Below are 27,784 nucleotides of genomic sequence, written 5' to 3'. Positions count from 1 at the left end.
ACCTGCCAGCGCTGCTTGGAGAGGATCTGTTTCCAGACTGTTCATCTCCCAGCTGCTGTAGGAGAAGATGTATTACAGCGGAAGGGTGGATTGGGTTTGCACCTCTACATCCATGATAYGGTGTTGCTAAGGGATTTCATGATATAGGCCTGCCGGTTTAGGCATGGGACATGGAGGAGCCAAGAATCAGCTGAACTGCCTGCGGAAATCTGGTGTGAAGCAGGCTGGTACTCTTCAGAGTAGGGATGTGAGGTTGGGGTGAAGAGCAGGAGAGTTTTGGGGCCTGATCTTGGTTCATGTAGCAACATAAATCATGAGTAACTCCACCATGGCCCAGAGAGCTCTGGCCCCCACTGATAGGGGTTGCTGCCCAGGCACGACTTGAGCRAGGGCTTCTGCAGCAGCCATAGGCAGTGGCCGTGGTGGACCTAGTGGAAGAGCAGGAGCAGGCCTACTTCTGCAGTTTCTCATGGGGTAACTAGTACAGAAGAGAGCAGAAGGCTTCTCCAGAGCAGGCTCTCGAAACAGATGAAGAAGCTCMGTTCTGGATCTCATGAAACTTTTTTCTCTCTGTTGTTTCTCAGGAAATGCTCAAAGGCGCCAAGGGAAAATCGTCTGAGATTTGAAACGAAGACAAGGGTAACGGTGAGTGTGCGTTCCTGCGTGCGGAGCTTGTGGCTTTGTGCGGAGAATTGGTTGCTCTCAGGAAGCAGGACATGTTGAGGAGCAAGACAGTGCTGTCCTGATGCCTTTCTGATGTCTTGGGGTCTGATCTTCAGGTGCTGGGAGCTTCTGCAGGAGCTGAGATCTAGGCAGTTTGCAGTGTTGATCAGATTTAACAAAAATATGATTCTCTGCTGTTATAAATGACAGAACTGCTAATTGCTCCTTTTGTAAATCTGTAGAAGATAGAAATTTGTGTGTTCTTTATGCTGCAGTACTGGAAAGAGAAGGCAGCAGATATTTCAGCAGCTGCACAGGAGTATGTTGAGCAACAATATTTGTTAATGCTTTGAGTGCTTTTGGCTTTTGTTATGCTTGGCCCCGGTGCAGACCCAGTCACGGGGGTGTGATCTGGGTGACATTTCAAGGTCCTCTCCAGACCTGTTTTCTACAGCTGTCACACAGGAGGCTGTGGCTTGGGTGTCTGCCTAGTGGTCTTGAATAGGAAGAAAGGAACCTCCTTTTTTATCTGGTAAGCTGGTTCCAACATGCCAGAGCCAGATCCTGAGTTGGTTGTGCTGAACCGAGTTATCTTCCTTCGCACCAGRTGGGAGGCTTTCTGCACAAACCTCAAGTGGGTGACTGCCTTGTTTGCGCTGGCCAAATCCTTGGCAGAGCTGTGCTTTGAGYACCTGCAGTTCCCCTTCGTGGACCGACTTCTTGCGTCTTCCACGTGGGCACGTTACAGACGCTGAGGGGCACCTTAGCTCTGCGTTACTCTTTTGGCAATACGGTGTCCTGGACTACGCGAATGTGCAGGAGTGTTGGCAGTGGTGAGCGGATCATGGGGAGATGTGGATTTTAAGACTTACATCAGCTGCGTGGAGTATAGGTGTGAGCTTACAGGAGGAAGAGGTGTCACAGGCAGAGATGAGAAAGGGCTGCAGGAAGCACTCTTTTCTTAGACATTTAACGATATAGACAACTAACTTAGATGCAGAGGCGCTTTATAGTGAGTGGAGGCATTTTTAGCTCATGTTACATCTGATCTAGTTTAGACATCAACCCTGGGATGAGGTAGAAGCTCATTTCTCTCCTCTGGCTATATGGGAAGTGCAGGTGACACTGGGCTTCGGCATCTCAGCTGTAGTTGGTTGCATTTGGGGAGAGGACTGGGTGCCTGTGGGGTCACATCCCGGCACAGGCAGGCAGGGAGGGTGRGCAACGGCTATGTCCCCTGGTACAGTCAGCGCTGCAAAGCCGCCGCGGGGAGAGCCCCGGGTCTTCCTGGCAGCCCTCCGAGCAGAAACGTCTGAGAAGCGATGCACAACGCTGACTCCAAAACAGACTCTAATCAGGGGCCGAAGCAGAGCCCAGACTCCTCCGTTGCTCCCACACCTCCCACTCTCTCCTTGTTGCCTCTCTGCAATCAGCTAGAAAATAGCTCAGCACGCCTTCCTGAGAGCAAAAAACTTGCTCGCCTGTAAACAAAGCAGCCCGGAAGGCCATCCGCAGCACCGGTGGGCGCGTGGTGGCACAGCCGTGCGGCTCAGCTCCCCCAGCGCCGTGCGCGGCGGCGAGCCGGGAGGTGTTGAACCGTGCCCCCCAAGGAGCTCAGCCGCTCCCAAAATGCGGCTGCATTTCACCTCCGTGCACCTCAGCCCCTCCTGCCTGGCAAGGACGGTGATACTTGCCAGTGTCTCAGGGGACGGGGGGCTGGCGAGTATCCGAGGCTCTGGTACATAATTATGAGGGGTTTTTATAATGCTGGCATGGGGGGTGACTTTCCTCATTTACATCAGCTGAGGTTTTGTCCCTTTCACTGAAAGAGGCAGAGCTCTTAAAATCCTGAAGTGATTCAGCTTATTAAACATCCGTTTGCACTGCACTTAGCATTAAATAATTGGCTCCTCGGCGTATTTGAGTTGGATGATATCTGATAATTCTGTAAACTATCCATCAGGCTCTATTATCATCTCTGCTCTCCTGCTCGGACTGCCTTGTGTTGACTTTGCCTGGGGTTTACAAATAGGTTTTGTTTCTCCTGCAATCTYGTTCTCTTTTCTTTCTCTCTCTCAAAGGAGCAGTTTTGGTCTCCTTGGCTGCGACGGCATCTTTCTGCTGACTAGTGTGCGATCAGTCCCATCCCTGTCCTGGATCTGCTTCTGCCAGAGCCCCCATGAGAAGCAAAAACTCTAATTTGCCAGAAAGGAATAGAATCGTTATCTCAATTGAAATAATTTCCTTTTCCAACCTACAAACTGATAAACCATCAAATTGTTGGAGTTTCCTTATCGGCTCATAGAATTTGTAGGACACAAAATAATGACCTGTCAACTCGCCTCCAGCAGGCCAGCTCAGTAGCACRGCACCAGTCACGCGTAGGACAAAACCCCGGGCTGTCTTGATTGTATTTTAATAAGGATACTTAAGATGGCTTCTGAAAAGCCTCCTAACCAGATGGGTAATGTGAGAGCTGAGAGTTTCTCATATCCCCTTGTTATTTTCGGTACCTTTAGGCTACAGTATGTGCAGTCGAGGCTGAACCTTTCTGCAGTTTGAAGCAGCTGTGTATCTTGCAGGTCGAGGAGCTGCTAACTGGAGAGTAATCACCTGGCCAGAGYTTCTGCAGGAAATTTTTTTTATTTTCCCATTTGCTGCAGGTGACCAGAGCTCAGGTCCGGTTCACCTCAGGCTGTGATCCTGTAAAGGTCTTTTGTCACAGTTTTCTGGACTGCCTTCTCTTTTAGAGGAGGCCAGTTCAGAGGGAGCTTTGTGCCTGGCTCCCAGCCATATGAAGGCCCCACCACTGTATCAGCATCGAGCAGAGGTTGAGAGATGCTCAGCCCCTCAGGAAACCAGGCCCCCACTCACCTCCCCGGTACTGCAGCATCCTGGAAATGGTGTGTGGGCCTGGAGACCATGTCCCCGTCCATCAGATCTGCTCTTTCAGAGCTAGTCCTGCTGAAACCACATACAGCAGAGCCAAGGGCTGCAGCCACACATGTTCCACTCTACAGGGTCAAGACCTGCTGCTGGATGTATGTCTTGCCGTTGTCATGTGAGAGCRGTGTGAATATAGGTGTCAAGGAGGGGCTTGTGCAAAACCAGCTTCTTCCCTTTTACACAGACTGAGAAATGGTCTTCTAGGGGTAAAGTCGTAGTGGGGACTGTTATCAAGAGTCTTGTGTTTGTTTTAGGCTGAGCGGATGAGGTTGCAGGTGGGGAGATACCAGGGGGTACCAGGCTGAGGGGTATCATGAAGAAGGACCTGTCTCTGTTGTCAACATCTCCCTGTGTAGTCTGCACACTCCCTTTTTGAATCCTCCTAGAGACATCTTTTGCTTCTCGGGCATAAGACATGCAAGGCAAATTCAAGCAGCCAAGAACGCACATGGCTTCAATCCCGTTTAGGAGCCCTTCAGACCTTGTGTTGAATTTTACCCCTGTGTTTCAAGATTGCCCTTTAAAACATCTCTTCTAGTTCTCATYTGGCAGGATTATTTTTACACTGAGAGAAGCAGATTAATATCTGAAAACATCAGCCTGGTACTTTTGTAGAAACATGTCAGTGCAATTGTCTAAAGGGGAAAAAAAACCTATTTAATTTTGTACTGAAACATATTTGCTCTTGTATGGATGAATTTCACTTAGCATCCTAGGTCCTGCACTTTATTGGACAGAGGTAAGCTCTAAACTAGTAAATTCATAGTGTAAACAGAAAAAAAAAGGAGAAATACTGTAGAACAAGAAATACTGCTTCCAGTTCACGCATGGGGAAAACTGATGCAGGAAGGTGTGAAGTGACTCACCAAAGGCCGTAGTCATTAAACCTGTAGCAGAGGCAGAGCCCTGCTTGTCTGAGCCATGTGCAGTGTCTTAGCCACTAGAAATTTTGCTTGGACTCCCCGAGAGACAGAGGAGGTGGCAAAGCTCCCGTGAAGCCCTAAGACAAAAGGCTGATTTCTGCGACCGTGCTCTAACGTCAGTACCTTGCCTATTTTGCAGAGCCGCGTAATGGCATTCGTGGTCACACACGCAAAATTCTTTTTAAAAAGCAAACGAATCTGGCTTCGGCTGGCTCTCGTCTCCTGCTGCGGTTACCTCCGGACCCCAGCTCGCCTGGGGTGAAATGAAAAGGGGAGCTAATGCAGCAGGGTCGTTTCTCACTGCTGAATTGGTCAGCCGTCTGCGGAGCCAATTTCTGCAGCTTTCAGTGGYGTGGCAGACCCCTGGGTAATATTTGGCTGAATAGAGCCATAAGCGTTTAAGCTGTATTGCTGCGAATGGCTGTTTTATCCTATGCATCTGAGATTTCAGCCCATCAGACACGAAGCAGGTCAAGACTCTTATGCCATTGTGTGCATTATAGTGAACAGAACAGAATATGCTTGATAAAAGAGAGGACTTAAAAGAAACGCTTCTTTAGGCCTGCAACTTTCAAGTAGCACAATGCATCAAAGACCCCTCGTACGGACTTTGAAAGGGGCGAAAGGCATTACCTAATATTTGGAGGAAATGAATAATAAAGCGTCCCAAGTGCCTGGAAACTAATTTAGGAGTGCACATTGCACTGTATTGCCTCTGCTGGATTCGCTCCCCAGAAGAGTTGCTAACAAAAGATTTAAAAAAAAGAAGATTGCATTTGGAGACCAACTTTTCTGCCTTGAAATGCCCCCTTTTTGTCATGTTTCCTGGTAAGAGTTACTTATGAAAAGATGAAATGCAGAGCGTGCTGCAAACACCAGGTCTCAAATGAAGCTCGAGAGCCCATAAGGTTCCCCACCATTCCCCTCCCCACTGCAGCCTTTTGTTCCTCAATGCTAGCGATGCACTGTGATAGTTTGTTCGCAGGATGCTAAGGCATCTGTCAGCACGAGGGGCCAAGGCACTACATGCTCATGGAATTTAGTGGTATCTTGGGGGCAAAAAAATACCTGTCTGTGTGGCCCTTGTTTTTGTTCTAGCAAAATCACCGTTGTTTGCTTTGGACAGAGCCTGAGCCACACTGTCAATAACCTGCTGCTCTTTGTGGCAGGAGTCGGGAGTCTGGCACAATGCTGAAGGCGCCGGTTACATCACTGATGCTGAAGATGCTGTTTGGAGCCTGAAACTCATCCTGCAATCGCTTGGTTTATTAGAGAAAGGGTCATGCCCAGAAATATAGTGGTTTCTCATGCGGCTGTCTCTACAACCAGTAAGGCTTCAGAGGGCCTTGAGGGCTGCAGAGCGTGTAAGCCCAAATTTCATCTCAGGTCAAGAGACGTAGAGCCTGGTCTAAGTCAGAGTGAGAGGAAGTCCATCCCGTTGAGACTTGATGGGACTGGACTTGACCTGAAGAGCCCAGGCTGGGATGTCTCCGGGACTTTGGGCAGCGATACTGTAGGAAGGAGGGCTGAGAGAGAAGAGCAGAGCTTTTGCTCGTCGACATAACCTGCTCCTGAGCAAGCTTTTTCCCGAAGAGTCAGATCCCATGAAATGTCAAATTTCTGCAAATCCCCTCAAGCAATGGGAGATGAGGGCAGTCGGGTCTCCCCTCCTGCAGGCTGGCCTTTCTGCGAGGGTGTTTGGGTAGGAAGGGCAAGCCGTGGCCGGGTGGTGGTAGGGATTTGGGTCGCCCTTCGGGGAATCGATTGCGAAGGGTGTCAAGGAAAGAGAAGCCAAGACACCGGGCAGGGCTGGAGGGATAATTATCTCGCCATCAGCCAAAGAGGCTCCAGCAAAACTCGATGGCCTGAGCTGGCTGCGGGGATGCGGAGGAAGCTGCGGGAGGGAGGACTGGCTCTCCTGCCTCCTCGATCCCACTCCTCACCGCRAGCGCCTGCGCCAGGCCCTGCTGCCCTCGCTTGTCACATCAAACTGTATTTTTACCATCTGTGGAGACGTAGTTAAATTTTAGTGCTCTCTTATCTGCTTCTCCCCCAGGCCACAATTAATTGAGGCCAGGAGGCTGGCAGAGCCGCTCAGGCAATATTTACAAGACGAAGGGAATGTTAATGGGCCGCTTGGGTCGAGCCGGCGGCCGGGGGCTGGTGCAGGTGGGCAGTGACACTTGGCGAGGGAGTGGACCTCCGGGCCTGGCGCCGGCCCCAGTGGGAATTAACATCTCAGGGAGTTCAGCTTTGCGTCTAAATGAATCAAAACCGGCTTCCCCCCACTATATCCCATTAAAATGCTAGCGCTGAGGCCGCCGATTCTGCGGGACCGGCTGGCAGCGGAGGCGGCCGCGGGAGCTGCGGTGGGAGGACAGCAGAGACTTGAGATGGAGGTGGATGCCTTTGAGTTATGAACCCACCAGATGCCACAAGGCTGGAGTAGGAGAGCTTGTGAGGAAATGGTGTTCGCCCTCCTCTGCTACCTGCAGATGAGCCAGGCTACAAACGTCTGGCCCGTCTTTGGCACCACTTGTCGATGGCAATCAGAAATGAGGATAATTTCCTGTGGAAAAGGGATTTGGCAGCGCTGCAAGGGGAGGTTCATGCCCTGCCTTAATGATACTGCGGCGTCCGAGGGCTTTTTAGTCTCATGCTTGGGTTTTATGTTCCATATTACTTCTCTTTTAATTTTTATTGCTTCGCTTTAATTTTTGATACAGTGCTGGAAGCACCTTGGTGGGCAGAGGCAGCTTTGCTAGCGCTAACTGTCACTTTGTGGCTTGACCTACATTTCAGAGAGAGGGGCAGAGAGGATCCGGGCACGGGCTCTGCAGCCTGTCGTACAGGGCCGCCTCTGCCCGTGTAGCTTTGGTGCTGGCTGCTTTCGTCTGCCAGCTGCTACGTGCCRAGAGCGGGGCTTGCGGGGGGTTCCCTGGTCCGTGCCTGGGTGCCTAGGACAYCACCAACCCAGGCAAGCGAGTGGGGATGACCGCTGGCCGACTCTGGTTTCTTCCTAGCAGCAGAGCAGACGTTTGCCTCTCTTCTGGGCATGTCGCCTTKGCTGTAGTCCTCTTCCTGCTTAGCTCTCTGTTGTGGAGAGAAGCCGAATCTCCTCTACTGCCGCCCTATTATGCAAAAGCAGTAAAATAGGGAAAACCTGTGATGTGTGTTCCTCTTGGAAACGTTAGCGTCCCAGAAGCAGTCAGGGAATTGTCCACCCTCTACTGAACTGCAGCCCTAAAGCCAAATCCCCACAGCGCTGCTGATGCTTCTTGTTTCAGAGTAGCTTTAGAATAAGATGTTCTGTAGAAGGAAGCAAAGGGAAGGAGTTATTTAAGCAGCTTGACTGGGAAAATGGCACTTTCCAGACTGTGTGGTCGTGGGACAGGACTGATTTGCATGTCCATGTAAATGGATACATACCCTGCGTGTCTCCCAGGGTGTAATCAGTTAGGAGCAATTTCACTACTTTCTATGCCGCGTTTCTTGCCAGTACTTAGGGACAGATCCAGACTCCGCCAGCATCAGGAGAGCTTTTTCACTGACTTCAGCTGGCTCTGGCTCCATCCCTGAGAAAGAAGATGTGACACAACCTCCGTGTAGCAGTTTATTCCTGGTGACAAGTGCACCTTCCCTGGTGACCTTTCACACCGCCAAACGGAGGGGATGGGCACCGTTTCCCTCCCAGGCAGGCCAACAGCACGGCTGTCAGAGCCGGGGAGTTTGCATGCCATTAAGAGAAATCCTCCCCGAGGTACCCAAGGGAGCTCAGGGCTGGTTCAAAAGGTTTCTAAACACTGTCAGCTCCTGTTTGGGGCTGCCGCTCTGAAGGGAGATGCTGCCGAGAAGGTCACAGAATCACAGAATCACAGAATCACTGAGGTTGGAAGGGACCTCTGGAGATCATCTAGTCCAAGCAAGCTGAGGTTGGAAGCAATTGCGGTTTGACTCTAACGCTGTTAGAGTTTAACTCTACCAAAAGCCATTTTAATCGGTATCAAGGCCAGTAAAGCAGTAGCCACCAAATTAGACCTGTGATACAGGAGGTGCATGTGGTTACAGGTCTGGGAACCGCATTGGCTTGTCTTGAGCATGGAAGTGGGGATGCGAACAGCACCGCAGCCTGTTCCCCCTTCGGTTTGTCTCAACAAAGACGAAGATGAGTTTGATTAGTCTTTCAGCGACCAAGGAAATCAGCCCCGTTATGTCTAGCTTCCCAGCTTACTGGGGTCCCACTGCCCGCAGCTCCTGGTGTCTAATCACATAAGGTGAGCCAGGAGCCCCGGGCATGTTGGGTTGTGTGATGCAGCCAGTTGGGTGTCCTTGCAGGCGAGGTGGTGACAGTAGACCACAGCTCTTGGTCAGCAAGGCAGCGCTCCGGTTCATCTGCAGCTGACAAGCATCTTGCAAGGGCAGAAAAGAGCCTGTGACGCTGCACGGCAAATGGTGCTGGAGGAGCACGAGGCAGCAGCCTCCCACCCAAGCCCAGCGAGGTCTTGGTGGGAGGCCACAGGGAAAGAAGGGAGCCCCAGGTCAAATTTGCTCCAGTTGCCACTGTGTGTGCCCAGATCACTGTGGCCGTGGCAGAGGCGCAGGGCAGGGCCCCCGTGTTTCTTAGCAAAAGGAGAATTTGCTGCTGCTTGTAAATGGGGGGCCTTCTTTGGTGGGCTGCCTTGTGAGCTGGGCAGGACCTCAGCTGTGGCTGTGGTGTCTGCTTCCCTACTGGTGTCAGCATGTTAGAGCATCGTGGCTCCATCCTCTCCCTTTTCTGTCTGTCTGTCCGCCCTTCCTTCCTTCCTTCCTTCCTATCTATCTGCCTATCTCTCTATCTCAGATGGTTTCCAGTCAATATTTGGGGCACGAGATAGCCTTCCACGTGCACGCGGGTACATCTCGCCTCTTGTCAACAGATGTGAGATTTGCTCATGGAAATGAGAAAGCCTCCATTGACTTCCACAGTGCAGGATCAAGCTTGCAGTGCTCGTCTCCCACCAGTGTTTTAGTTAAATCATAACCAGCTCATCAGTACTGTTGCTTCAAGTTTATTCATCAAAACATTAAAAAAAAAATAGAATAGCTTTCTACCAAAAGCAACAGAGCCTAGCAAAAAAAAAAAAAGGGGGGGGGGGAATGTTTCTTGAGGTGGAAAAAAAAAAGCCCAAACAAAAAAATCCAGTTTATTTCTGTATTTTCCAGTCCTGGTAAAGCAGAGGCAACACAACAGCTTTTGTTTTGTCATTCACAGATGTTGTTATTCACACCTGAAATCTTTTATTGAAAATTTGGCATCATTTCTTCCACTTAGGTAAAAATGTTCAGCCAAGTAACTGGTACATTTAGGTAGCTTCACCCTTTCAGGTTTTGTGGGAGTTGCTTACTGCAGAATAGGTAGACTCAGCTGGCTGGGGGCTGCAGTCTCCCTTTCGCTGCGTACCAGAGGTCCCGTCTCTCACTGCGAGCAGAATAGTTCCCCTGTGCTAACAAAATTATTTATTTTGACCTGTCATTAAGGACATGCGTGCATCAGGGTGAAAGGTGGGAATGATCTGTGCTTTGTGAATTTTACAGGTGTTCGTTTCGGTGGTGCAGGAGCAGTAAAGAGCTTGGTGCTAGTGCCTGTTATGATAAGTGAGTTTTGGAAGAGGTTTTCTGTCTGATAGTCCATCTAAAACTGTGGGGAAATGCCATTCTAAAGGCTGTTAAAATACAATTGCTCACTGATTTACACAGTCAAGGAGTGCCTCTTTAGTATGAGATGTATGCTGAATAAAAGCAGTTCAAGTGGTGCTTTTAATAAATAGATAATGGAATGGCATTTTATCTTCTGCTTTAATCCATTACGGCAGTGTAAGGTAGCATATCCCTCTGATAGATTTTAAGATAGCAGAACCCGAAAGTCAAACCGCTTTCTTTGTATCTCTCYGAAGCAAATTGCGCGCTGCTGAAAGGCGCCGGGTTCACGGCGCTGGGAGCTGGAATTTTTTTGCTGTCAAAAAACCGCGGCCCTGCRAGGCTGGGTGCCGGTGTGTTGGCAATGGAGGTTGACCCGTAACTTGTCGTGGGAACCCCTGCGCGGTGGTGCCGTCTGGGGCAGAAGGAGGATGGGTTCGTGCCGAGGTGCTGGACCATCCCATCCAGGGAGACGGGGTTTGGTTTGAGTCCCGGCGCCTTGGCTTTAGCAGGGATCCCTTTTCAGGAATAAGCACCTTCCCAAGCATGCCCTTGGGGTTACCGGAGGCTCCCCAGGAATCACGAGTGGGACCAAACCCCTTGGTGGCCACGCTGTGAGCTGGGGCTGAGCTCCGCAGAGCCCTGAGACCACTTGGCCTCCAGGTTAGGAAAGGAACAAGACGCTTTGGGAAGGAGGAAAAGGGTCATTTATCCTGCCGATGCTCATCCTCGCTCATTCATTGTTTCCGTCAAAAACCCAGTGCTTAGCTGCTTCATGAATGAACCCAGTGTCTGTGTCTCCAAAAACAACTCGGTCCAGTGAAAAAATAAGAGCCGCAGTCACCTCCTGTCTGGTCTGCCTTGCTTTCCCCCCGCCCGCTCCTTTTACTTTCGCATCCAGCCTGTGCAATTCAGTTTGCCCCCTCGGAGGGCAGATGGGCCAGACCCCATCCCTGGTGGGTTGCCCTGGGGACTAAAGTGCCCCACTCGATGGGGAACGTCACCAAGCATTCCTGAGACGGGCTCGTACAAGCCAAGGCGAACAGGAAGGTTTTAAGGAGAGGTTTGGAGAGGGGGAAGTGACTCAGTAGCTTGGCAGGAGGGTGGAGGGGGGTAAAGCCAGATGATGGGCGGCTGGAGGGAGCCAGATAGCCAGGGAGGGCCGGGTGGGCTCTGTTAGCAAACCCTTCTCCAGCAAGGGCCCGCGTGTCAACGGGCAGGTTGTCGCGGGAGGCCCCAGCCTGGTCCTGGCCTGGCCTGCATGGAGAAGYGGCATCTAATGTATTTTAGCTGTCTCCTAATGTAGTTTAGCAGCTGGGAATGAGGAGAGCTGGCACCATGTCAACAGTCAGCTCTCCAAGGACCATCTGTGAGCGAAGGGCAATGAGAACAATTACCAGCCAGAGAAAAAAGCGCAGAGAAGGAGAGAGAGGCTGGAAAAAGCTGGGGGAGGGCATGAAGCCAAGTAGAGGCAGAGAAAAGAGGATGATAACATCTCTAATAGAATGAGAGGCCAGAGAAAGTACCTCGGGCACTTCTGACCAGTGTCCTTCTAAGGCAAGAGCCAAGTTCACAAAGATGCTTTTCCACGCGGTTGTTCTGTGGAACTCACTGCTGCATGATGCCTTCAAAGCTGGGAGCCTAGTAAGAGCCAAATAAGGCTTGGATATTTTATGTGACTGGCAAAGAAAGCAAGAACTATAAATTAACAGAAAGACAGCKATTTGGAAGGGGGGATTTGACCTTCTTCTTCAGGGTTTAAAACAATCTCGAACTAGTCAAGATTGGGAAAGCATCTTCCTGGAGGCACAGCTGGGGTTTCGTGTGTTGGCCTGTGGTATCGGGCTGTTTAAGGCAATTGGTGGACCCTGGATCTGACCTTCAGCTGTAATGCCAGGTTCCTTGTGCTCTTCAGATTGCTCGCCTTGTCCAAGGAGCTTTGCTCCAGGGAATTCTGCCAGCGGGGACAGCAGCTTTGAAGTAGTTTCCAGGGTAGGGAAGAAACCAAGAAAAGAGAGCAGATATTTCCTATAATGCGAGAGTAATCTGGCTGGACCATTTGGTACTCCCAAAAAGGCTGGTGAGATGGAACAGCACAGAGGAAGGCTGTAAATGAGGCAAGTGCAGTAATCAAAGTAGAAGGTGATTAAAACCTGAGTAAAGTAGCAGCAAGGATGGTCTCAAGGGAGGGAGAAAGTCTGGCAGAGCTCCATGGAGGAGGATAAGCAAAGGGAGGTTGGAAACTAAAACAGTACAATAGTGAAGGTCAAGCATAACTCCAAGGCTTTGGGAGCTGGGAGTAAAGCTAACTGAGCCGAAGTGACTGCTACTCTAGGGAAGAAAGATGGGAGGGAAATGCTGATTCGTTAAATGTGTAGAAATAAATTGGAATATAAACCTGTGACATTTTTTTCACCAGTCTGAAGGTGAGGTCTGCTTTTGAACCTGTTTAGGCTGATGTTAACACAGTTTGCTGAGCTTTTGCATTTTTTTAAGCCTGCAGACAGCATTCCCTTTGAATAGCACTGCTTTTACACTCTGCTTTTTTATAGTGTCTCCCACTGAAATGAAAGGTGGGCTTAAGATGAAGATACTGGAGTAGGTTCTGCTTTTCTGACCGCTCAATCTCTTGGTGCCTCTTTTCTCCCACGGTCCTGGAGTGTTGGGGAGGTAGAGTGTGTCTGAAAGGATTAGATGGTAGAGCAGAAATGGCCTGATGGGGTCATTTTCTCCCAGCTATCTCCAGTTCATAAATGTCACCCCATCCCTGGTTTGGATTAAGCTGCAAGTCCTCCAAAGAGCCTGTCCTCTTCCCTGGGCGCTTCACAAGCTCTTCCTTTTCTGGCAGGGGTTAGGAATTCTCTCCCCCCGCCTGCATCCAGCATGCAGCTGCAGAGGTTACTGAGTGCTGGCAGAATAAAGTTGTTCCTGGTAATGAGGCTCCTTAGGCTAATGCARGGGAGTGAACATGTGGGGAGAACCAGCATGCTGGCTTCCAATAACTGYGGTTTAACCAGCCGGTGTCATCTCGATCCAAAGCCTGCATGCTGAATGTGCGCAGTCCCCAGGAAGCGTAAGGCTCCTTGTGACCGTAGCTCTAAAACCATGGGAAGCAGACAGCAGGCAGACTGATCTGTAAACTTCATGCCCCAATGAGGAGCTGGCACCTCCTCATCCTTYGGAAACAGCCGTCACCCACCGTCTGCACAAAAATGACAACGCTGATGCGTAGCGCGGCGGGTAGAGGGAGAGAACCATCAACATCCGTGGCAGCTGTGGGTTTGGCTTGCCTTGGATTGCTGGTGGGGCAGAGTAACCTGGCTGTTGGGAAGATCTAAAACACGCTGTGCTGGCGTGCTACGCAGCGACAGCAGGTGACAGCACATGAGCTGTCAAATGAAGCAACGTTTTCTCTTGATTGTTTAATATTTGCCCAGTGCTGATTTCACCCTTCCAATCTTTGGAAGCTGCAGTGAAAGTTCCTACTGTTCTTCCCCTTTCCATGATATCCTGCTTCTTCTTGTCACTGTGGCCCCACACTTCTCTCCTTCCCTCATCCAGACTCTTGCAGCCATTATCGTTCCTTCCTGAAATGGTGCAAAGCCTGGTGCTGCAGGCTGAATGAGGGACAGCCACGGGGAGATGCAATGCCATCAGACATCATCTCTAATGGGTGACTTCTCTTCCTGCCCAGCTCCCTGAAGCCATATGACGTATTGAATATTAATAATGATCACATTGGCACCCTGCTTTGTGTGCCACTTTGTAACTGCGCAGCTCTGTGGAGCCCCAAGGGCTTTGGGCCCTGAGGAATTGGTTGAAGACACTGATGGCTCCAGCCTCGAAGTAGAAGAGCATCAGCAATGCCACCCAGCTGGCCACAGTGCTGGCCACACTGCAAAGAGGAGTGTGTGCTCTCCTCTGTGTCACTAGAAGAATATGCACTTGCCTTGCCACCTGCTAGGGTTCAGAGGGAGGCAAGTTAAGAGGCTGCTTCAGCTTTCAGTTCCCACTTCTCTGCTGAGCTTTCTAGCAGGTTTTCACCACACACACAGACTTTCTAGCTCAAGCAGCCTCTGGAAGTAGTTTGAATAGTTTTGACTTTGTGTTGAAACAGATCAGAAGCTCCCACACACACAGCTATGGTTGTAGCCAATGTGTCGCAGCCCTGGACTTCACATCCACACAGCGTGAACAGCTCAGTTACAGGATCAGAGCTCTGCTGCACTTCCAAGGTACCATCTGAGGCAGGACATCCACATTAGTGTGTGGCAGAGTGCTGACATTTGGGTGCAAGGTATAAATGTGAGCTAACCTGCTGAGCAGCATTAACCAATGAACTACCCAAGCTCAGAAAAGAGGAGCAAGGAGAAAGCAAGGAGGTAAATCATGTTTCTGAAGTCCCACGCTCACTGCTGGTCCACTGAGACGCCGACATGGGAATACTGTCATGTAACGCACAAGAGCAACAGAGTTCAGCGGGGTCCTGCGCTAACTGCTAGACCGTTATGTGTCATCAGCACATGGAAGATAGATATTATCCCACTTGAGCAGGAGAACTGAGTTGTGCTGACTTAACGTGATTTATCTAAAGCTTTCTTGCAGGATTTGTGTGGTACCACCCGCATGTCCTCATTTCCTGTTCTTCTTAACTACAAAACCTCCCTGCATCTCCAAGAAGGTTTGTGCAACTCCCATGAGTCTCGACGCATGGAAGGATTAGTCCCCTGGAAATCAGCTGGATTATCGGAGGACAACACCACTAGTGCAGCAGTTGCAAAGGCTGAGCTGCAGTCTCTCCCGTGGCAAGCTAAGCATGAAATCATGGCCAAATGTGGAGAAGCCGTTATCAAGTCCAGGTGCTGAAAAGTACTTTCTAAATGTAAAATACATCTCATGATTACACTCTCCAAAGTGACTTCTTTTCATTTGTAGTATCTTGACCCGAAGACCTGTCCCAGCAGGAGAAAATCAAATGGAAATCATGGTGTTCACCTGCTTCTGTAAAGCTCCTGATGACTGTCTTTTTGTTTCTTTGCTGACTTTCACTGTTCCCATTATCTCATGATGGGGGAGGTTTTAAATAAGTTGGTTTGGAACAGCAAGGCCATGAAGATAAGAACCATCTTCTGTACACAGAGATTCATTACCTGCTCCCGTCTAAGCCGGGAGAGAAGTGAGCTTGCTTTTCTTTTCCTTTTTTTTTAAACAAAAATGCAACACTGAGAACTGTTAAAAATCAAATTAAAGCATAGAATTACTTGAGAAAGTGTTGGGCTACAAACTAGTGCTGGAGTAAAACGGACTCATTAAAATACAAATTATTTAAGAGAACAAACTGGAATGCCATTATGAGAAGTGTCAGTGACTCATTTTCATTTCACTGAGCCCAGACTAGAGTTTGGCTGCACATGATAAATGAGCCCTTTTTATTTCTCCTTCTCCTTCCTTTTTTTTCAATGTGGAGGGAAAAAATATGCAATTACTGCCTCGGTGCTTTTCAACCTGTTGAAAAATCAGGTCCTGCTGGAGCAATCAGAGTGAAATCTTCAGGGAGCATCCCAGGGGGACTACAAAGCCAGGCAGAGTGAAGCTCTGCGGAAGCGCAGTCTCGCTGGCCCTCTCCGATCGGCCGTGGCTCCTGAGTCAGCGCTCCAGCGTGGCTTTACAGTGGTGCTGCCGTGCTACCCCCCAGATTTGAGCGTTGGATTTGGGATGCAACCATAGTGAGYTGTAACCTTGGGGGGCCAAATTCTGCCCCTCCTGGCAATGGGTGAAATCCAGCTCTAGAGGAAATGAACTTACTCTGCAGGGGAGCAAGGTTCTTCCAAAGGTCCCTAGATTTCCATGTGAAATCTCTGCCCCCCACTCATGTGCTTAAAATTGAGCACATAGGTAAATATTTAGGTATTCACATTAATAAATTTTAAGAGGGCTCTGCAGAGGGGTAGCTGAAACGTTGAATGATCATTTCAAACCAAGCCTGTCGAATCGCGTGCTTACGCAGCAGCACCTGATAGCAGCGTAAACCAGCGCGCTCTGCACCCGATTCTCCAGCTATGGGGAGTTTTGCCTGAGTAAGAACTTTAAGACAAGAAGCCTTTGTCCGCTGTGGTTATTTTTTCCCTCTTAAAAATAATTTGCTCTGGCTGGGCAGCTTAAGGCTCGTCTGGAGCAGGAGGATGTTCTGGCTCTTCAAGCGTTAATCGCAGCCGAGGAAAGTCGCTCCCCGTAACCTGGGTGGGTGAGGAGGCCGAGGCGTTCGCTGTGTGAAAATGTGTAGGAGAGGCTAAGAAAAACACGCCGGCCGAGCAGGGCGCTCGGGGTGGGGGCGGACGGCTGGGAGGAAGACGGGAGTTGAGGTAATATCTTTTTTGGAGAGACAGAGTGTTTGTGGTTGCATTACATTCCTAATTCTGTCTTCTCCTGACTTCGGCTCCGGGGGCTGGCGGAGGAAGAGGAGGTGGGGTGAGGCAGCCCGAGCCGGCTGGCAGCGAGGGGCGTTCCCTGGCATGGCTTCGGCGGGGAGCCCTGGCACCGGGCGCCCGCCGAGGACTTTGTGCAAAGCACGGATATTTAAAGGGACGCTCTCAGGCTGGCTTCGGCCAGGYGTCCACACTTGGCGAGACCAAGCTCCAGCGCCCGGAGAGCACTGTACTCTGAACGTACATCCCAAGGAAAGCAGCTTCCAGGTTGTTTTCTTGTTCCAGGCTGGGAATCATGAATAGCATTCAGTAAGCTGGATTTTTAAATTTAAAATTTTTGTTGGCTTGGSGCAGGGAGAGCAAAGTGTTTCCCAAAACAGGGAGGTTGGCCCCTGCACAAGAGGCTGTATAGGACTCACCGGCCTTCGTGACTTCAGCGGCTGGCATCCACGAGACAGCTCACGAGTAGGTGGTTAGTGGGTGAGGTTGGGGGCTGTCCAGGGCCAGCACCCTCTGTAGTGTTATCACCTTGGTTTTAGGGGTGAGACGAAGGGAACAGGGCATGGGAACAAAATTTTCAAGAGATTTGGGTGCTGCTGGTTTTGGTGCATCCCTTCTGATAAGAGGAATCCAAGGTAGGAGGAGGCAAATCAGCAGAGGCAACGATAATGGCAGATCTTTTTGGAAGCATAGTCTTCTGAGAGCTGCTCACAGCAAAGGGCAGTGGCAGTGCAAGGAAGATGATCCAGGGTTTACGGACTGTGTGAGTCGTAGCCACAGTATCTTCCCGGTAGTGCCAGCAGCTGAGACCTTGAATTGTCTTTTTTGGATGAACACCACCAAATTTTTGCTTTCCATCTGGACAGCCAAATAAGATGGCTAAGACTTCCATGAAGAAGGCTTCCACCATCAGTATGGATTGGCTGACCAAAATTACGTGTGGTGGGATTCAGTAATTTTAAGCCAAATTGGATTTTTCTGTCCGAGTTGGAAACATTTTATAATGTCTAGCATTAGATAAGACTTTGATTTAATGCCTTATCTCTTGAATTCACCTTCAGCAATAACAATGTATTCTAATCCTCTGCTCAGGTGTTGATGGATGGGGCCTGTTTGGGTTAAACATCTGGGATTTGAATCATTGACCCCTTTTTGTCCCTGAAGCAAGAACAGTCGAAGGAGCCCTTGAGAAACATTGTGAACGGAGAGTTCTCTGTCACTGTTTAGTGGCAAAGTCAAATGTAAATGTGAGGCCAGGGAGTGTGATGCTATTAGCCAGAGTTCATCTCCAGAGCATCAGGAAGTTGCAGAAAGCCTGGGTGAAYTCTAAAGGTTTAGGACACATGCAGTGGTAAAGAGTCCTCTGCAAATACTGGCAGATGGAAAATTATGTTGAAGGCTAAATTCTTCCCTGAATCAGTTTCAGGAGGACAAAAAGACATGAGAAAAAAATAATGCTTGCTTTTCTATAAGACTTTTTCTCAGGGACCATTATTTACCTCAATAGGTTGGTGCAGCTGGAACTGAGTAACCCTGCAGGGTTTGGCTCGGGGCAGGGTCGTGGAACAAACCTCCCAGGTCACTGCTCAGGGATCAGACGGGAATCCTCCCCGGGAAATGCCACAAAACCAGTCCTGCATGAGACCGCTGCAGCCTCCTCCGCTTCTCTTGCTGCCCCCCTGGGCCTGCGCTTTCTTCCTATAATTAGGGCAGTGGGAACAGGTCTGGGAGCTAGGCAGCTCTCTTGGACATACAGATGTCCCTCCTCTCCCCGGGCTCACCGCCTGAGAGAGCAGGGGAAGGGGATCTCCACAAAGTCCCGCGAGGTTGCTGAGGAAGCCTCCGGTGGTCCCTAGCTTTCGCATTGTCATGTGGTTGTTGGTGGCTCTCGAGATAGTTTCACTTAGCTGAGCAGATCCGGTTCATTCCAAGACTACCATGGAAGAAGGACAAGAAAGGGGGGCAGATACCAAACTGCCCTTCGAGGCCCTGGAGAGGACACAAATGAAAGTAGGGCAGGAAGGACCTTGCTCCTATGATGCAGCTCGGTGCATCTGAATTGCCAAGGGGTCTGTTCTTTGCCTCTGTTGGACCCTCAAAAACCAGAGACATGGCCCTATGGCCCTACCCTTGGGATCTGCGAGTGAGGGGCCACACATTGGCTGATGGACACGTGCCCTGCTCTCCCCTTCAAGGCCTGGAGTGGTTTCTAATAAGCATGGACTCTCTTCAGCTCTGAATGCGGAGAAAAGCGGTCTCCCATGATTTAGCTGAGCCCCATCTCTCGTCTCCAGAAGCCTTCCTCCACAGGCCAAAGCGTGGCATGGCCACTGCCTGGCCATACAAGCAGGTCTTCCCGCAACAGACATGCCGTGTGCCTGCTGCCCTTCGCAGGGATGCTGCTGCTGGCTCGCCGCATGCATCCCTGCAGGTTGTCCCAGTGCAGACAGATGGAGGCCTGACACCTGCTGCCCTTTCCAGCATGGAGATTCCTCCCATCTCCTCCTGTGCTCGCTGGAGGTCTGACTCGCGTTACCCTGCTGCACTCTTGGCACAGGTGGCTGTGCGCCAGCTGCCAATCASTCAGCTTTCCTTCTCGGCATCACATCAGCTGCCTGTTTTTTGGGGCAGCTCTGCCTTTGCTGTTTGCTGCTTGTCTAATAGGGCTGAAATACCTTGTTTTTCCAGAATAGGAGAGTAAACAAATAAATAAATAAAACCAATAAGGAACTAGAAAGACCTGGTACTGCAGTGCTGACTTCAGGGGGAGCTGGATGGTGCCTGAGAAAAAAAAAGTGGTGATGCTAATAGGATGCTAGGGATAGTCTAAGCGCTATTCATATAACTGGAATGCAGAGAAGCTGCTTCATGTAGGGTTGCTTAAGCATTTCCATTTTCTCTTGCTCAGAGGTTTCTAAAAACCTTCTTTTTCATCCGCTATGTTTCCGGTTTTAGAGCAGTAGACAAGGCCTAGATTTCAAAGTCAAGGATCTGCGGAGTTGCCCGCAGGGATGCTCAGTTCCATGCCTGGAATCAGTGCACTTGCCTTCTATGTGTTGTTGAGGTGTTTACCCCGATATTAAAAGTGCTGTGTTTTCCTAGTGGGCACCTAAGGCTCAGAGGGAAGAAAGGCCAGATTAAAGTATTCCTATTAAAAAAAAGAAGCTGGATCAAGCTTTTCTTGATTTCTTCAAGATCACAAAGGTCAGTGCCAGAATTAAGCCCCACTAGGAGTGTAGGAATTGCTGGTGTAGATCACGCATGTAGGCTAATTTCCAGTCCTAGATAATGGCAAAAACCAGATGCTACAAAATTGTGCAACATGTGTATGGAATAATCTGTCATCCCAATGCCTCTCATCCCCGTCTCTGACAGAGGCTGATTTACCTCCTGACATGTAGGCCAAATATCCACCTGAAGGATTTTTCCTGATGATGAAAACTCCGGGAGTTGGGGTGCGTGTCAGGTCAGCCCTTGGCCCTCCTGCGGGGTGAGGAGCTCAGTGACTGCGGTGATGTGCTCCCCACCACCACCTGCCGTGGGTGTCACTTCCTCTGCACTGTCCTGAACATCCCACTGCTGTTCCTCACTGCCTTCCCCTCGTCCTCGTGCTCTGAGACGGAGAACAGACACTCGCCATTTGCCTTCCTACGCCATTCATTATTCATGTCCTTCCCTCAGGTACCCCTCTGATTTATATCCTCTCTCAGGCAAACAGCGCCATTCTTCTCCATTTCTCTTTTAGCATGCATTTTGAAGCCTCTGTAATCAGTCCCTTGGCTCCTCCATGATTTCCTCCAGGCCGGTGGCATCTGATCTAGCTGGGGCAGTGGTCACAAATGCCAGGAGGTGGGACCAGATCTTCTCCATTGACCTGCACACAGCAGCCATTGCTTTCACCCTCGTAGTGGACCCAGTAACGTGTCTGACCCAAAACTCATTTTCCAGGAAGGACCTGACCTTTGTTTTGAAGACCCGAACAGTTGGGTAATCATCCACATCTTTACACAGTGAGTTAATTTCTTTCACTAAAATTTGTGCGCCGTATTGCTCACCTGAAAGTCCCTGGCATCAGCCTTCTGCCCGTGGTCATTATTGTGCCTAACTTAGCTAGATTAGAGTCCCTTTGTATCTGTCATTTTCCTCCTTTAAAGTTACTTGTGTTCTGTTGTCAGGATAACCTCTTGACCTCCTTTTGATACGCTGAGACTAGCTCTACGCCCGAGATGTCTTTCTTAGCTCTTTTCTGCATCCCATCCAATTTTTCGAAAGGTGTTATAAAATTGCAGCCCTGATGTGGGGTACAGTTTCCCAGCAGTGGTCTCCCCAGTGCTGTTCACAGAGGTGAAAGCACCTCATTTCTTGCAAAAGCCTGTTTGCACATCCAAGGATCACGAAACACAGGAGTGATGACTCCAGGCGGTCGTTTGGCTGCCATGAGCTCCGCTCTGTTCAGATTGCTTTGATCTCATCATTATCCACTTGGCCTCTGCTGTTTGTGTAGCACGTAGCTGATTTATCGGCAGCGATGTTATATTTGCGTTCAGATCAGAAAATGCTGAATATTGGGGCTGGTACTGATCCTTGTGAAATCCCCTGGAAACAATCTGACTTCAGTGTGATGGCTTTTTGTTAAGATCCATCAGTTCTGAATGCTGTGCACATGTACTTTGTTGTTACAGTGTAGTGCTCACTTTTTAATCAGCATGCCATGTCATAGTAAATCAAATGTCTTACAAAACCCTATGTATATTATCTCTAGGCAATTATCTTTATTAACCAAACTTGTAATCTCCTCAAAGAATAAAATCAGCTTTGTTTGACATGATGTATTTTCTGCAGAACATCTCTGACTAGCATTAACTATATTCCTGTCCTTTAATTCCTCTTCCGGTTGACTCTCTCGTGAGTGTTCCCATTATTTTACCCCATGATTGATGTCCAGCAAACCAACCTGTTAGTCAGGCCATCCTGCCTGACCATTTTGGAGATCAGTGCAACATTTGCATTCTTCCAGCTGTCTGGATCTTCCCTAGTAATCCAAGATTTATTAAAAATTAACATCAGCAGGCCAGAGAGCTTCTCAGCCAGCTGTTGGAGGGCTCTTGGGAGCAAGTTGTCCAGGCCGGCTGATTTAAAATTGTTTATCGCTGGTAGATGCTGTTTAACAACCTCCTTGGTTACTAATGGACTGGAAAGTACTTCATCCTCCTCATGTGATACAAGCATATCATCCTGCTTCTTTCCAAATGCAGAGCAGAAATATTGATTGAACACTTCTGCCTTTTCTGCATCATTACTTTTCTCCCCATCTGAGGCTGCACTACTGATTTATACAAAGGCATTATAGTATTTCCAGGATTATTCTCCATCCCTTTCCATATGCATCTGAATATCTTGTTAGCTTTGTGGCTGCAGCTGTGCCCAGAGCAGAGGTCTTCATTGTGCTGTCTCCATTGCTGCGAGCTTCCTTCCTTGCTTTGACATAGTCGATTTAGGACCCTGTAAGGTACCGAGGAGCAGAGATTTCTCTCTCTGTCATGCATCGCTTTGCATTTATTAACAAGGCGTTTTTCATTTGCTGTGCTGTTGCTCAGTCATTTGGATTGCTGAGCAGTTTGGCTAGCTCCAGGAGCTCCAAAGCCATCAGATCCCCTTCCCTCAGGCAGAGGATGAGATTTGCCCACAATAGCTTCAGACTTTTTTTTAAAGTCATTAAATTCTGTGTCTTAACATATCTTCTAACTGCCCTCTGCCCATGACGGCATGTTAATTTAGGAGGTGGGCATCTGCGTTATCTGCATGTTTTCCTAGCCCCCCTGCCGAGGGCAAGCAGTGAATACATTAAACATGATGCCGTCCACCAGCAAGGTTGGTCCCCACCATGATCTTTTACTGTCAATCAGTCCCACTGGAATCCATCAGAGATTCAGGGCAGTTCTTTGTCACTCACCCTCTGACTTCTTAATTTCTTATTCTTAAAGCAAATGCCAGTAGCTGATTCTCCTCCATTTGCTACTTTCCCTGCACCTTTGAGCGTCTCCGAGAGATCAGGATGACATGATTTTCCTGAGYGCAAATTCTGCTGGCTGAGCCCTTCTTGACTGTGATCTTTGCAGTGTTTGCCGTTCTCCGTTTAATTATTGATTCAACCTCTCTGCCAGGCGAGGGTGTGAGGTTCCAGATCTGTAATTCTCTGGATCACCTGAGGAATCTTGTTTTAAATACRGGTGCACAAACTCTGCTTTTTAGTCTTCCTGGCTGATTATAACTGGAGGTTACCCATCCTTGTTAGCAGCTCAGCTGCTTCAGACTTGAACTCCATGGGGACTTTTGCCCTTTTAAATATCAATTTGTTCTAGCGTCAGTTCTTCTGTCAGCTCAGTCTCTCATCACAGGTACTGAGGAAGGATAGCTCTAGCTTAAGACCTCCCTCACGTTCTCAGTGGTGGAGACCAAGGCAAAGAAATCACGGTTTTCCTCGGTGCTGTTCTTATCCCCTTAATTGCTGCTGATTCAGCAAGGTGGGAGGTGACAAGGGGGCTCTAACTTGCAATTATTTTCACTCCATGTCGTGCATGCACTCTGGGGGCAGAGTTGGAGAATGCCTGTCTGATGTGACAGCTCATCCACAGAGCAGGAACGCTTGTCTTTGGTTTCTTAATATTTTTGGCTGGTAGGAATTTCCTCTTGCCCTGTTCTTGTTTGTACGGCTCCCCTAAATTCTAGCTTAGTGCATGTGACACATTTAATCCGTAATGAAAACATTATGGTATAAATACCTTTTCTCCTACGATGAGTCAAACCTGTCATGCTCTTGGAAGGGGAATCCACTTACATATCCTGGGTTTGAGCTAATAGATAGGAGAGTCTTGTTTTATTTATTCCCCCCCCCCCCAGATCTGGAGTATTTTGCTTTTTTCTTGGCTGAATGTAGAAAGGCATGGCCTGGCAGTGCAGTCCGGGTGTACAGAAGGGTCCGTACGGACTGCAGCCGTGTTTTGTTCCCCCACGCCATCCTTGTGGTGGGCTTCAGCCCATCTCTGGCCAGGCGGAGATGGAGAGACAGGCTTTTTCCACTGCCCGTTGAGTTCCCGGTCGGCCTCTTGGCAGCAGGGATCCCGGCTCCTCTTCTCCTCCTCACACAGATTAGCAGCAAGGCCTGAGGCTAAGACGGGGCTGTGCCAGCTTCCTCCTTGGCGCCGCTCACTGCTCTCCTGGCAGGTCTCCTGGCTGCTCTTTCCCCGTAGACCTTCCCTTGAGCAGGCAGAGGGGAGGCTCAGGGCCGAGGGGTCTGGGCAGCGTGTGGAGAGAGCAGGGTGGAGCTTTTATTTTCGTGCAAGCCTCGACCTGCCCTCTCCATGGCTCTTTTCCTGAGCGACCTCTGCCTCTGTCCATCCTTGTTGAGCCCTGCAGGGAGGAATGCAAGGAGTTACTTCTAGACACTCTCCATAACGTGTTACGGTGATGTGCAGGTCCGAAAAGTTGGGCGAACAGGGGGAGGCTGAAACGTCTCTATTCAGGTTGTCGAAGCGGAGGTCGGGAGGTGGCTTACAGCTTTCAAGTCCCAATGTTGGGAAGAGACTTCCGAAAGTACAACTGGGATTTTTTAGTCTAGTAGAAAAAGGCATGGGGAGATCAGATGGTCACAAACTGAAGCTAGACATGTTCAGGCAAAAAGGAAAAAAATGCAAATCTTTTATATTGAGGGTAATAAACTGCTAGAAGCACTTGCCTAGGATCACAGCAAAGCCTCATCCCATTTGAAATCCTTCAGTCAACATTGCCTTTGCTTCTAAATGCGGGTGCTGGAGGGTAGACGGGAGTGAGGGCCTTGGTGCAGAAATTACTGGGTGAAGTATGTTGTCTTGTATGAAGCTAGAGGGCATCCTACATGATCACAACAGTCTCTTTTGCTTGGAAATATCTATATAAAATAACCTTTTTGTTTTGTAGCATGGATTTCCTATGAATCGTGGTCTTAGATCCCTGCATAGAGTTARCATGCATGTTAAAATCCTGAGTACCAGGGAGTGATATTAAGAGGAACAGACAAAGAAGAAACAATGTTCTCATATAAAAATTGAAAATACAAGGAATGGGGTGCTTCGGGAGCAAAGACGTAAGTTGTGAAGGAGAATGCTCTTGCACCTGCGAAAGGGAGTTTGATCSGTTATGTTCGATACTGTGTATAGTTCAGGTCTTCCTTCCATCCATAGTGTGGTGTGAAAGGAGAGGAAATAAAAGCCTGGATTTTTTCTAAGAAAAAGAATGACCCCCAATGTCAATTTTCTGTGGCAAGAATGGATGAATTTGGTGTTTTCCTTTCTTGCTCCATCCCGCTGCAGCAGTTTGCTGTGCAGCTGGGCAGGCCAGCAAGCAGATAATGAATCTGCTGAAATGTGGTTATTGATATAGCTGAGATCATTATACCTAAGATTCTTGTGAGCTTTTCCATATAAAAGGGCATTTTTCAGAAGGTTGCGGTCATGACATAAACAGTTTCATTTCATATGAAATCTCAGCTGGTGAAGTTCTCAGCCTGGGAGCACTTTTTAAATATGTTATCAGGAAGGTAAATCAGGTCAGGCACATTTTTTTTCAGCCAGGAGAAGTAAAATGGTTCATTTGCCTCTCGCTATTAACGCAATATCCTGCAAGGATCTGTGGCTTGATCCACAGCTTTTGAAAGCAAATGAGATTGTTTGCATCTACACCAGGGAGCTTCTGCTAAGGGTCTCATTCCAGGATACAGATGAATTTCTAGATTTCAAAAGAGAAAGCTGGTGGCCTGGGAGAGGGTTAGCCACCCAGGAGAGCTGCACTGATTTGAGTCCTGAGACTGGCATTACTCGATGCTTATGTGTCCTCAGACCTTGCATGGACGGGATGGGAACAGGACCCAGCAAGGACTCATGATGGATTTTGTGTGAGAACAAGGGAAGAATGACAGTTTTCTGCTGGAAGGGAAATTGTGATGCAGGGAACATGATTTAAAAGCTGGCCATCACATTTCACTGTGCAAACTAAGAAGATTCTGGATAATACTAATAACACRCACTTGTGTTTAGGACTCCACCTATAGTCATTTGTTTTTGGTAGCCCTCCCCGCCCCCAGTCCAGCACTGCACAGACACAAACTCAAGTGGACTTGAAAATCTTTCCCCATAAAGAGGAAGTGAGGCTTGAAGCATTAAAACCAAGTAAAGTGACCTGGCTACTGCCTTCAAGGCTTGTATCATCTAACCAAGTAATCAAGCAATACATCAAGTATTTATATAGGCATTTGTTCAAGGAGGTGGATGCGTGCGCGTCTGATTTACAGCGGGTGCCTCGGGGAGTGGTGGCTGATATCRTTCCCTCCTCATGCACGGCTTGCGCACCAGTTAGGGTCCGGATGCTGCTATGGCTAGAGTGACACGGCCCATGATCTTCGGTGTGGGGAATGGCCATTAGCTCAGGTGTGCTGGGTACCTGCTCGTTTCCGAGAATGGAGAACGATTTAATGTATTTAGCCTTCTAGCGCCTCTCYAAAGGAGAGAAGAGCAATTGGCTCGGTGTTGCAGGGAGGGAACGGAGGGCTGAAGGACATGGTCTGTGATGCCACCAAGCCTTCCGCGTCCCAATCTATCACTGTAGAGCTGTTCTTGCTCTCCCACCGAGCAAGAGATTGCCCACACAGTGACTGTGTCCTGTTTCATCTTCTTCCGTGTTTTCCAAGCAAAATATGGATTTACTTTGAAGTCCGTGCAGAAGTTTTGCCACATTCTCACTGTTGGGCATCATTATGCTGCAGAGGAACAAGAGGGCCTGGGAGATTTGGGGCCAGCTTAGTATGGGTAACATCTYGTGGTCGTTTCTGTACTCCTGGCCATGCTTGCCATGGATGAATAACCCCCCGCAGCGTTAACCCTGGGATCCCAGCACACACGCTGGCGCTGAGCTCTGCCGCATATTCTCAGGTTTGGTTGGGTTTGGCTGGTTCTTTGCCACGCCATCCTACATGGCCAACACACCACTTTACACGTAATGCTGTGGACAGCCCCAGGCTTTGCCCTGAGGTGGCTGCATTTGCAGAGAAGGTACAGTTCCCCCCTGGAGCAGATGTGCTGGGAGAAGCAGGGTGGTCGGGAGGTGGCTCTTCCACTCAGACCTTCTCAATGAAGCTGTGTGATGTAGGAAAATCCCGTCATAGAGCTGCACGTAGAGGGTGCAGTGCCCTACACCCTCCCCTTCCAGGACCATCGTTGACTACATCCAGCCCTCTTCCCTGTATAGATATCAAACGATGTATTCATTTCACAAGGAAATCAGTGGGTAGCATAAATGAACCTATTTCTCTTGAAGACACTGGAGCCTCATTGAGTTACATTGTCTGGCATTAGGTAAAGCACTAGAGATCCCTTAGGAGCAATCTGGATTATGACCATTACGATTTCAAATAAGGCACACTGTAAAATCACTGAGACTCCAGCTAGCTTATTTTAGCTAAGCACTTAATTGAGGTTGATTTTCACCGATTTGTTTTAGAGCTTATTTTTTCAGCTGAGAATATTTTGACAGCAGGTAAGAGTTGTTTTGATCAGACTTTGTGCATAAACATAGCTCCGACCGGCAAATACGTCTGATCCATGGCATGGAGTAACGTGTAATTCTACCTCTCGCTGGAAACGGCTCCTTTTTCTGCAAAGCGTATGGCTATTAGCAAGGAAATCCGCTTTATGATTCACCCTTTCCCCAGTGTCCACAACTGTAAGTGTGTTTTAAGGATGAAGCCCAGCAGCTTTTAACTGCGTCACGAGTGCACAGGCTTTCTTGGACCAGATGGGTCTCCTTGTCCCTCCTCTCCCCGTAGTCCTTCCTCCTGCTTCTCCTGGCCTGGCAGTAGCTCGGCGGTCAGAGAGTTATGTCAAGGGATGTGAGGTTGGGGGCTCAGATCTCCTCCCTCCACTTGGTTTATCGCCCTTAAAATAAGGCTGACATTTGGAAGCACTTATGCAGGGCTTAACTTTATTGCCTGGATAGCTGTATCGAAGGTAATGGGGATATACGCCGCAGCAAACGGAAACATGTGCGAATATGTGGGATAGACACCTTGGAGAGAAACCTCGCCGGGCTTTTCGAAGTTTTTCCATTTTTGCAAGCAGTTTC

At 49.1% G+C, this 27,784-nt stretch overlaps 1 protein-coding gene across 1 annotated transcript in view; it reads left to right on the top strand.

Moving 5' to 3' along the window:
* The first annotated feature begins 580 nt into the window (after positions 1-580).
* The window catches only part of ZBTB7C (zinc finger and BTB domain containing 7C), an 80,059-nt gene continuing 52,855 nt past the window's right edge, over positions 581-27,784 (top strand). Inside the window, exon 1 of the mRNA XM_026092255.1 lies at positions 581-645. The gene's annotated coding sequence lies outside the window, so the exon portion shown is untranslated. The remainder of the gene's footprint in view (positions 646-27,784) is intronic.

This window comes from Apteryx rowi, unplaced genomic scaffold (genome assembly GCF_003343035.1).
Source record: "Apteryx rowi isolate R43461 unplaced genomic scaffold, aptRow1 scaffold_95, whole genome shotgun sequence".
NCBI lineage: Eukaryota > Metazoa > Chordata > Aves > Apterygiformes > Apterygidae > Apteryx > Apteryx rowi.
The sequence above is the reverse complement of the archived record's forward strand: the minus strand, read 5'-3'. Positions and strand labels throughout refer to the sequence as shown.